Genomic DNA, 11,953 nt, shown 5'->3' with positions numbered 1-11,953 from the left:
TGAGGTCTCAGCAGCACAAGACTTTCCCCCAACTTCAGATGCTAGTTGCAAGCACAGGCTAGGACCTGTGTCTCTGACCAACCAGCTAGAAATCAGGGTTCCCACAATCTCCTTATTGGGTTTCATTACCTTGCAACAGTTCTTCACAGAAAAATGTTGTACTTACGTATATTCATTTATTATAAAGGATATCACAAGATACAGATGGGCAGTGTGATGGAAGAGATGCATAAAATGAGGTTATGAGGTTCTCATTAGAATGAGGCAAGTGGAAAGAGGGGTGGAGCTTCCATGCCCCCTTCAGTTATCAGCCTCCAGAAGCCTCCACGTGTTCAGCTCTTCAGAAGCTCTCTAACCTTGTCCCTTTGGAATTTTATGGAGGCTTTATTACATAAACATAGTTAATTAAATCATTGGTCTTTGGTGATCACAACTCAACCTTCAGCTCCCCCCACCTCCTTAGAGTTTGGAAAATGGGGCTGAAAGTATCTATTTTGTAATTCTGTCTTGCTCTTTCCAGTGACATGCCCTATTTTAAAGTTACCTAGAGGCTGCCAGCCAACAGTCATCTCATTAGCATACAAAAGACACCCTAATCATGTAGGAGATCCTAAGAATTCTGTGAGTCACATGCTGAAAAGGATGAGAAAGACCAAGTGTATATCTCACACTATCACCCGTATACAACTCGATGTTTTGATATATGTATACATTGTGAAATGATCACCACAGTTAATTACATTAATGTGTCCATCACCTCACATAGTTACCATTTTTTTGTAATGAAAATGCACAAGATCTACCCTTTTAGTAAATTTCAAATATACTATACAGTATTGTGACCTACAGCATAGTATAGTTATCAATACTGTTTAAATATCAATGCTCCCAAAATTGATGAAAAGATCAAGCAATACTAATCAACATTTGTACAGTAAATGATTTTTCTTGCTTAAAGAGAGGTTTGATCTTTGTTTGGCTCCTGAAAAATAACTTCTAAGCCTTTGGAATGTCCTTCCCAATAAAGGTATCTTTGTTTAGCTGCATGCTTATGGCCACACCAGATAGTCTATGCTAACAATGTGATTTATGTTGTATAGTGGAGGATCTTGAGTCATGTGTAATCAGCTTATCAGCTGGACATCTGAAGGAGTTGGAGGCTAAGGTCAGTACCATGGTGAACAATAATTTCTATGTGATCGAATGCAATAAAAACTCTAGACATCAAAGCTTGGCTGAGCTTTCTGGTTAGTGTAATGCATGCATATTGTCACCCATTCCTGCTTAGAGAAATAGATTCTGTACCCAAGACTCTGCTGGGAGAGTAGAAAGGGAAGCTTCATAGCTAGGTATTGCCTGGACTCTCCTCTATGTGCTTCCTCCCTCTGCTGCTTGCCATTTGTATCTTTTTTGCTGTAATAAATCATAACCATGAGTTGAACCTGAAAGCAGTCTTGGAGATGTGGGAACCTGGACTTAAAAGTGAGAGTATTCTTGGAGACTGTACTAAGTTAAATAATGCCCCATAAAACTTCATGTCCACCTAGAACCTGTGAATATGACCTTATTTGGTAATAAGGTGTTGGGAAATACAATCAAGTTAAAATGAGTGAAACCTAAATCCATGCTACTGATGACCTCATAAGAAGAGGGAAATTTTGACACAGAGACACAAACACACAGGAAGAATGCCATGTGAAAATGGAGGCAAAGACTGTAATGATGCATTGACAAGCCCAGAAGCTCCTAGGATTGCCTGTGATCACAAGAAACCAGGATAAGGCTAGGAAGTGTAATTCTTAGAGCCTTCAGAAAGAAAATGGGGCTGTTGACACCTTGATTTTGCACTGATAGCCTCCAAAACTGGGAAAAAATAAATTTCTTTTAAACCCTCCAATTTGTGGTTATTTATTATGATAGCACTGGAAAACTAATGTGAATCTCAAATTTTGCAAAATTCCATAAGGATTTTTGTAGAAACTGACTGATTCTAAAATATTTATGCAAAGCAAATAACCTAGCATAACCAAAAGAGTTTTGCGAAAGGAGGACCACAGCTAGGAGAGTTATACTACTTTACTTGAAAGTATACTATAAAGCTACTTTTATCAAGACAGAATAGTATTAACATAGAGATATACATGTAGATCAATGGAACAGAACAGAATTCATGAAAAGACCCACAGATATATAAGCAATTGATTTTTTTTTAGCATGTTACCAAAAACAGGCAGGAGAGAAAAAGGTAGTATTTTAGCTTATAGCTCTGGAAAAACATAACCATTAGAAGGAAAACTGAAAATCAATTCTTTTTTTTTTTTTTTTTTTTTTTTTGAGACAAAGTCTCGCTCTGTCACCCAGGCTGGAGTGCAATGGCATAATCTCAGCTCATTGCAACCTCTGCCTCCTGGGTACAAGCGATTCTCCTGCCTCAGTCTCCTGAGTAGCTGGGATTACAGATGCGCGCCACCAAGCCTGGCTAATTTTTGTATTTTTAGTAGAGTCGGAGTTTCACTATGTTGGTCAGGCTGGTCTCGAGCTCCTGACCTCATGATCCACCCATCTCAGCCTCTCAAAGTGCTGGGAATTACAGGCATGAGCCACCGTGCCCAGCCGTATCAATTCTTAAATAATAGACATTTATTTGACGTGAATTACAGAACTAAATGTGAACTGTTAACTTATAAAACTTATGATAAGGATAATACATAGGAGAAAATCTATGTGTCCCTAGTAGGAAAAAATACAATACAAACACATGCAAAAATAAGTAGAAATGTAAAAACTGATTTTATAAGAATTGAAAACATGTACTCTTTGACAGACATCTTTTGAAACAAAAAGAAAAGTCAGAAAAAAACAACTCAGTTCACGTATTTGGCAGGTTGATTTTGATCCAGAATATGCAAATATTCTTTACATCTCAATAATAAGATAACAAAAATTTTTAAAAAATACAAATAGTATAAAATGTAACATGAAATTTCATGAAATAAGTCATATGCTATACATGAATTGCTAATAAGCACATATAAAAGTGTGAAGCATTTTTTTGTAATAAAATGCAAATTAACATCGCAGTGTGATACACTACACATCTATCAGAATGTCTGAACTTATTATTATTTTTTCTCATCCTATCCTATTTTATGGTGCTGTAAAATTCCTGAAATTAAAAAGTGATAGTGTTGTCAAGGAGACGGGGAAACCACAACACTCAGACTTTGCAGGTGGTAATCTAAAGTGATACGTCCACTGTAAAAACTGTAAGTTTCTCATCAATTAACACATATGCTAACTGTATTGCCAGTCATTCTACTGTGAGGTGCATGCACAAGTCTGCCCATGAATGTTCATAGCAGCTTCATCTATAATAGCCTCAAACTGGAAAGAAACCAAATGTCTATCACAAGGGAAATGGACAAACACAATGTTGCAAGAACATACATTGTAATGCTAATCAGCAGTAAAAAAAAAAAAAGAAAAAGAAAAAGGAAAAAGCTGCTGCATTTTTGCAACAACTTTGATTAATCTCAAAAAATAATTTTCCTGAGTCAAACAAGCCAAAAAAGTACGCAGTGTGTGACCCCATTTTTCTAAGATGCTAGAAAATGTAAAGACATCCATAATTAATAAAACCCATCAAGGTTTGCTTGGAGTAGAAGGAGTGGGTGGGACAGACTGCAAAGAAACATAAGCAAACATTTCATGGTGGTAGAAAGGTTCTCCATTTTGGTTGTGGTAGTGATGTCGGGTGTAAATAGACGTTAAAGTCCATTAAATTTTACACTTTAAATGGGTTCAATTTGTTGTACATAAACTACATCTCAATAAAGCTTCTCTCTCCTAAAAAAAAAAAAATTGCCTAGTCAAAAACTTTCATTTATTAATTCTTACTCAGGAATAACAAAAGTTTTCAAGTAAATTAGGCTAGAGTTGTTTAAACAGGTAGCCAGAAAGCAATCAAAGTCTTATAATTCTACATTATAGAAAATGGCTTTTTAAACTTAAAAATGGAATATTTTTAAAGAAGTTATCATCAATTGCCTGGCTCTATTATCTGAAATTCATTATGAGGCATAGATTTTTTTTTATACCTTTGTTATACCACCTTTACAGATAAATTATTGATACAGTTTGGGCAGAGAAACCTCTTACCTAAGATACATAAAATTGATTAATGAAATTTGTGACAAAATGTGGTTACTCTTCTCAGTTTTTAATATTCCACCAGACCCATTTGGGTTTCCTGCTGGGTAGACTTACTCATAATCAAGCCCATAGCCTGATTCTATGGGGTGAAAAGTTGCAGCCTCATTCATATTTAATACTAACAGATTTCTTAGGCTGTGGAAAGGGTACTAAAGGGGAATAAGTGGAACGTTAAGATACAGGATTGGGATATAATAGACATACGCAGAAGAGGTTGAGAAATTTGAACAACCAAATTCTCAAAATTCTCTTGTTAAGAGACAGCGTAATGCCTTCTCCTCCAAGAAAATCAGTCTTAATATGCATACAAAGAAATAAAGAAAGAAAAAAATAGGGAAAGAAAAAAAGAGAAAAAAACAACGACAAACACTTTTATTGACTGCCCTTGGGTAACTTACAATTTTTTTCAGAACAGATCCTCATGGCGCCTCGTTGCCAGGGCTTTTAAGAAGAGCTAGAGCTCTTTTACTTTTTATTTTAAATTTTCTTCTCCTTATGATTTTCTTAATAACATTTTCTTTCCCTAGTTTACTTTATTGTAAGAATATGGCATACAATCCACGTAACTTATAAAATATGTGTTAACCAACTGTTTATGTTTTCAATAAGGCTTCTGATCAGCAAAAGTGTTGCAGATTTTTCTTATCATTTGTTGGTAGAAGGCTGAGGAGAATATACGAGATTCCTAGGGTGTTTTAAGAAGAATGAAATATAATGCTTGATGGGGCCAAATACTAGTATAGTTACCCTCACTCTGGATTCAGGGTTTAATGTCACAGACTAAAAAGATGGAAGTGTTGGCCAGCCGCGGTGGCTCATGCCTGTAATCCCAGCACTTTGGGAGGCTGAGGCCGGCGGATCACGAGGTCAGGAGATCGAGACCATCCTGGCCAACATGGTGAAACCCTGGCTCTACTAAAAATACAAAAATTAGCTGGACGTGGTGGTGTATGCCTGTAATCCTAGCTACTTGGGAGGCTGAGGCAAGAGAATCACTTAAACTGGAGAGTCAGAGGTTGCAGTGAGCTGGGATTTCCCCACTGCACTCCAGCCTGGCAACAGAGAGAGACTTTGTCTCAAAATAAATAAATAAATAAATATAAATTAAAAATAAATAAATAAATAAAAAAGATGGAAGTGTTGTTTATAGTCTACTAGATTGGCTAATCAAATTCGGGACCCAAATGACTTTCTATTAATGAAGTTGAAATACCAGCACTCTTCTGGTAAACAGTGGTGTTGCAAGTCTCTGTGAATGACCATATAGCAATGGATCTATTCTGTACTTGTTCAATCTATCACTTCTTATCCATGCCCTGCAGGACCTGGAGTCTATTACTTACATAAGACATTGAAAGTATATTAGTAAGAGGGCACTAGTATCCTCAAAAACTCTATGGTGCTTGTCCTTTGTAGACAGGAGTTAATGGTGATGGATGCTGTAATTAAGTAGTTTTTCCTAATTTCAAAGGAAATAATGAAATTCAGAAAATGTAGAGGCCAAAGGGTAGCAATTAACCGTTTGAAAAAAATTCAGGTGCAATGATCACAATAGGCCACAGAAACACACTAGTAATGAGAGTGTTTTATCATGCAAAGATTTTGGAGATCTCTGACTAATCACTGCATCATAATAAATGAAACAGCTTAGTCATTTACTAAGATGATATACAGAGGAGAGAAATTTTAGATTTTGTGTGAAGGCCCCATTCTTTGAGGAAGCCCAAATAGCCCTGTAAAAGACTATGGCTGAGTTCCCAGTCACAGCAGCCTTAATCTGTCAGTAATGTGAGTTAGTCATCTTAAAACCGGATCCTTCTGCCCCAGTGGAGTCACTCTATTTCATGCCGTGTGAGTCAGACAACATATTTCACCCCCTGAAATTGGTCCAGATTCATGAGCAAAGTAAATTATTTTTGCTGTTTTATCATTAAGTTTTGGAGTAGCTTTTAATATGATATTTAATATGATTTAATATGATATTAATATGATAATAAATTATTAGAACAGGCATATTTGAATTTTCCTCCAAACTGAGATATAAGTTGCTATTCCTTACACTGCCCACTGCAAGATAAGATGGCATAACCCCTGGTGAAACTCTTAGAATTTTAGAGATAAGCTATATGACACGGGGCTACACTGCATCAACCTATTTTTAAAAGTATGTCATGGTTTCCTACTAAGTAATCATAAGAACTAATGACTAATCTTGAACCCTAAGTGACTGTGACTTTAACTGCTCATGATCACCTTGCTAATACAGCATCTACCACATAAGTTTGGACAGGAGTCTGCATAATAAGTATGCACCAGGGGTCCATTGTTAAATGGAAACGATAAGTTTTACACTGATTCTATTCATCTTGTTCAGTCTTTATGTGAAGTCTCATGATGAGTGCTCCATGAGCTAATAAATGAAGGACAAAAAGCATGGACCTGAATTAAGAACCAGTTTGCCCAGCATACTGCTCCAAATGCATGTGAGTACCTCCTTTGTCATAGCCCTACACAGAGGTGAACCCAAAGACAAAGTAAAGTGAAATCTTCCAAAAGGGCAGAAACATCTGCGTCATAGACAGTACATTAGGTTGTCCACACTGAGTGGAATGGAATAGGGTCTGAGTTTTGGATTTTAACACTTGGACAGTGACTAATGGCACAGATGCCTGAACTAGAGCTTGGATAGAACAAAATTATTTAATTGGTAACATAGCCTCCTTGGGGAATGGTACAAAGGGTAATTGATTCTGATTATTTTGGAGGAAATTAACTTGGTATTACAAAATGGGGACAAGGAAAGCTATTTCTGGAAATTAGGGCATTCAACGAAATAACATTTAGTTCTCTCTCTTAATCAGCCTTGCAGCTATTCAGGGAACTCTTAAGAAAAATGGATGAGGCTGGGTGCAGTGGCTCACTCTGTAATCCCAGCACTCTGGGAGGCCGAGGTGGGCGGATCACTTGAGGCCAGGAGATTGAGACCAGCCTGGCCAACATGTTGAAACCCCATCTCTACTAAAAATACAAAAATTAGCTGGGTGTCGTGGTGTGTACCTGTAATCCCAGCTACTCGGGAGGCTGAGGCAGAGAATCACTTGAACCTGGGAGGCGGAGGCTGCAGTGAGCTGAGATCCCACCACTGCACTTCAGATTGAGCAACAAAGCAAGACTCCATCTCAAAAAAAAAAAAAAAGAAAGAAAAGAAAAAAGAAAAATGGGTGAATCTCAGTAACAACAGCAAGCATTGTGGCATTCTAAGTGGCCCTCTTTTTATCTCCTTTTTCCCCCTTCATCGTAGCCTTAAAAACCACCAGTCTGCAAACAACTGAATAACAGCTACTGAAGAGGGGTAAGAAGTTGGGTCTCTTGTACTTGCTTGTTCCCAGAGAATCGTCATTGTTCAACGAGTCTGCTATATCCCCACACCCAACTTCAAAGTAGTCTTTATTATGTATGACTTGAAGCTTACCTAATGAGAATAAACTTTTCCAAGGGTGCATTTTCAAGAACAATCAAAGGAAATAGTTTAAGATTGTGAGTGTCCAAGGAAGGAAATGATGTTTGGAGACACCAAGAAGTTAAAGAACCCACTTAAAATAAAAATCTAGTGAAATGAGATATCTGTAGAACACTTCAGAATGCTCCAACATATTCTTGGAAATCTAAAATGCCATATGCATAATTAGAGCTGTTCCCAGACTTGTGTGTATGCACAGGATAGAACTGAGAAGGCCCTAAGTTCTTGCTGACAAACCTTAGTGCTCTTTGCAAGCAGAAAGTGAAGGCTAAGTAAGACAAAGGTGTAAACTGTCACTTGAGTACTGAAGATATGCATCAATATGCCCAGAGACCCAGTCAGCAAAGACTGAGAGACTTCCTGGTTTCTGGAATTTAAGGAAAGTCTCTCCACTTAGTCTAACCACTAAGCTAGAGAAGCAATGACTTCAATAATCAACTAGGACAAAGAATCCACACTTTACAGAATTATTTTGTGGAAGTCACTAAACAACACCAATAAGTAGCAACAAAAACAAGACCTGGGGTGGTAGAGCATCTGTTTTCCAGAGTTGCCACAATATGTCTGTTAAAACATCAAATTTTCTAACAAAATTTAAGAGACATTCAAAGAAAAATGAAGATGTGACTCATAGCTACAGGTGTGGGGGGCAGTTAATAGAAACTATTCTCAAGAAGTTTAGATGTTAGAATGACTATGCAAAAACTTTAAAATCAGCTATTTCAGTATATTCAAGAAACTGAAGGAAACTGTGTTCGAATAACTAAAGGAAAGCATAAGAACAATGCCTCACCAAATAGAGAATACCAATAAAAACATATACATAAAAAACCAACTCAAAATTCTGTACTCGAAACTTACAAAAACTTTCGTGAAAAGTTCAGTAGAAGAACTCACAGCATATTTGAGACAGAAGAAAGAATTCACAAAATTGAAGCTTGGTCCATTAAGATGTAGTAGTCTGAGGAAGAGAAAGAAGAAAAAAACAATATAGAAAAATGAACAAAGCCTTAGGGACCTGTGTGATTCAACAAGCATACCATCAGATGAATGATGGAGTGCCAGAGAAAAGTATAAAAAGAAATGGGTAGAAAGAATATTTGAAGATATAATGGTAGAAACACATAAATTTTTTATCAAAAAATTAACCTATACATCCACGAATCTCAACAAACTAAATAGGATTAACTCAAGCAGACACACACCAGACACATCAAAATGACAATATTAAAAGGCAAAGAAACAATCTTGAGCGCAACAAGAGAGAAGTAGCTCATCACATACACAAAAACCCTCAATAGGATGAATAGGCAATTTATTAGAAGACACCCTGGAGGCCTAAGTCAGTGAGAGGACATATTCAAGGGCTAGAAGAAAAAAAGTCAACCAAAGATTCTATAACCAGCAAAATTACCCTTCAGAAATGAAGAAGCCTTTTAATACAGTCTCATAGAAGCAATTAAGAAGTAACTTGTTACTAAGCAGAACTGTTCTATAAGAAATATGAAAGGAAGTCCTTCAGGCTGAATAGAAAGGACATTAGAGAGTAACCCAAATGCATAGGAAGATAGAAAGAGCACTGGTGAAAGTACCTATGTAGGTAAAGTAAATATAAAATACATAAATATATTTTTTGTTTATATCTCTTTTTTCTCTTTTCTGATATAAAAATGCAACTCTTTAAGTAAATAATTATAAATCCGTGTTGATGAGACTACAATCTATAAGGAAGTAATTTTTATAATAATAGCACAAAATGAAAGGAGGAAATGGGGGAAATGTTTTGTATAATACTGAAAATAAATTAGTGTTACTCTGTGTTATACTGATATAAAGTAAGGGAATAATGATAATTCCCATGGCAATCACTAGGGGAACAATATCAATAGGTATTCATAGACAGATAGATATGGATAGACAGATATAAAATCAATGATTAGGAAAGGTAAGTAATTACACTGAGATATAACTTCACACGCACTAAGATGGGTATTAAAACAAAGACAGGCAATAACCAATTCTGAAGAGCATGTGGATAAATTAAAACTTCATACATTGCTGATGGGAATGTAAAATGGTACAGCTTCTTTGGAAAACAATTTGATAGTCCACCAAAATATTAAGCTTAGAGTTATCATATGACCCAGCAATTCCACTCTTAGGAGTGGAACCCTAAGGGAAATGAAAACGAAAGCCTGCATAAAAACATACACATTAATGTACACAGCAGCATTATTCACAATAACTAAAAAATAGAAACAACTGAGGCTGTATGCAATTTATTTGCTGAGTCCATGAACAAGTTCAGTGCTTTGAGGAGAGAGCAATTGTAGGAATGGTAGGGTTTGAATATCTGTTTCCCCTTCAAAATTCATTGAAACTTGAATTCCCAATGTAATAATATTAAAAGGTAGGCCCTTGAGGAGGCAAACAGGCCATGAGGGTGAAGCCCTCATGAATAAGGTTAATGTCATATGTAAAGACTGGAGGGAACTAGCTAAGCGCTTGTGCCTTCCATCTCTGTCGTGTGATGACCTAGTGTTTGTCCCCTCTGGAGGATGTAGCAACAAGGTGCCAACTTGGAAACAGAGATCAGGTCCTCATCAGACACAAAACTTGCTAGTGCCTTAATCTTTGATTTGCAGTCTCCAGAACTGTAAGATAGAAATCTTTGTTCTTTGTGAATTACCCAGCCTCAGGTATTTTGTTATAGCAGCTGGAATGGATTAAGACAAGAACACTCAGCTACTCGGGAGGCTGAGCCAGGAGAATCAGTTGAACCAGGGAGGCAGAGGTTGCATTGAGCTGAGTTTGCACCACTACACTCCAACCTGGGCAACAGAAAGAGACTGTGTCTCACAAAAAAAAAAAAAAGAACCACGTTGAAAATGCTATTTTCATAATTAGTCTTATTAAGCACACAGTATAGTCTGTGATCATTAAGATTTTTAATTTTAAAAAGTATGTAATTGACAGAGATTTCATATGTTTAATGTGTGCAACATGATAACTTGATATACATATACATGGTGTAATGTGTATCACAAACACATTGATCACCAATCATGCTCTATGTTACAGCCGGAGAATTTGTTTAGCTTCCATAGTGTTTTTCATAATGACTGGAATAGTTTACACTGTCATTAACAGTGTACAAGGATTCCCTTTTCCCCATACCCTCACCAACACTTGTACTCACATGTCTTTTTTATAATAGCCCTCCTACCAGGTGTGAGATGATACCTCATTGTGATTTGATTTGCATTTCTCTGAATGTTAGTGATGTTGAGCATCTTTACCAATTGCATGTCTTCTTTGGAAAAATGTCTATTCCTGTTCTTTGCCCATTTTTTAATTGGGAAAATTATTTGTGATTTTTTTCTTTCCTTTATTTTTTTATTTTGTTATGTTTTTACTATCAAATTGTGTATATATTATACATTATATATTTTGGATATTACCTTTTTAATAGAGAGATGGTTTGCAAATACTTTCTCTCATTTTATAGGTTGACAGGCTGTGCTCTTTGATTCCCAGGTGAACAACTCTTATCTAGAATGGTAGATTTCAACATTGCTTCTACTTATTTTGGGGAAAGAGAGCTTCCTGGTCTCACTTGGCCTCTGGGGCACCAGCTGCTATATGCCATGAATCAGGACTGGAGCAACAAGCAGAATAAAATTTGTCTTTGAGTGTATCTGAAACACCCTCTGCAGATGTCCAGAAATCTCTTAGGGATGATTTGTAGAGAACCAAAATACTTTTGTCAAGGATTAGGGATGACACATCAGCAGAATGTAAATGTTATAAAATGCTACCATATATACCTAAGGATTTGAAGTATGTTTAAAATACATACGAAAAAATTCAGGCCAGGGGCAGTGGCTCACGCCTGTAATCCCAACACTTTGGGATACTGAGGCAAGTGAATCCCTTGAGCCCAGGAGTTCGAGACCAGCCTGGGTAACACGGTAAAACCCCATCTCTACAGAAAATGCCCACCCTCACCAAAAAAAAAAGTAAGCTGGCATGGTGGTGTGTGCCTGTGTTCCCTAGTCCCAGCTAAACAGAAGGCTGAGGTAGGAGGATCGCTTGAGTTGGGGAGGTCAAGGTTGCAGTGAGCCATGATCATGACATTGCACTCCAGACTGGGTGACAGAGCAAGACCCTATCTCAGAAAAAAAAAAACAGAGAGAGATAGAGGGAAAAAAAAAAGTTAAC

The sequence above is a fragment of the Macaca mulatta genome, chromosome 6 (genome assembly GCF_049350105.2).
Source record: "Macaca mulatta isolate MMU2019108-1 chromosome 6, T2T-MMU8v2.0, whole genome shotgun sequence".
Taxonomy (NCBI): Eukaryota; Metazoa; Chordata; class Mammalia; order Primates; family Cercopithecidae; genus Macaca; species Macaca mulatta.
The sequence above is the reverse complement of the archived record's forward strand: the minus strand, read 5'-3'. Positions refer to the sequence as shown.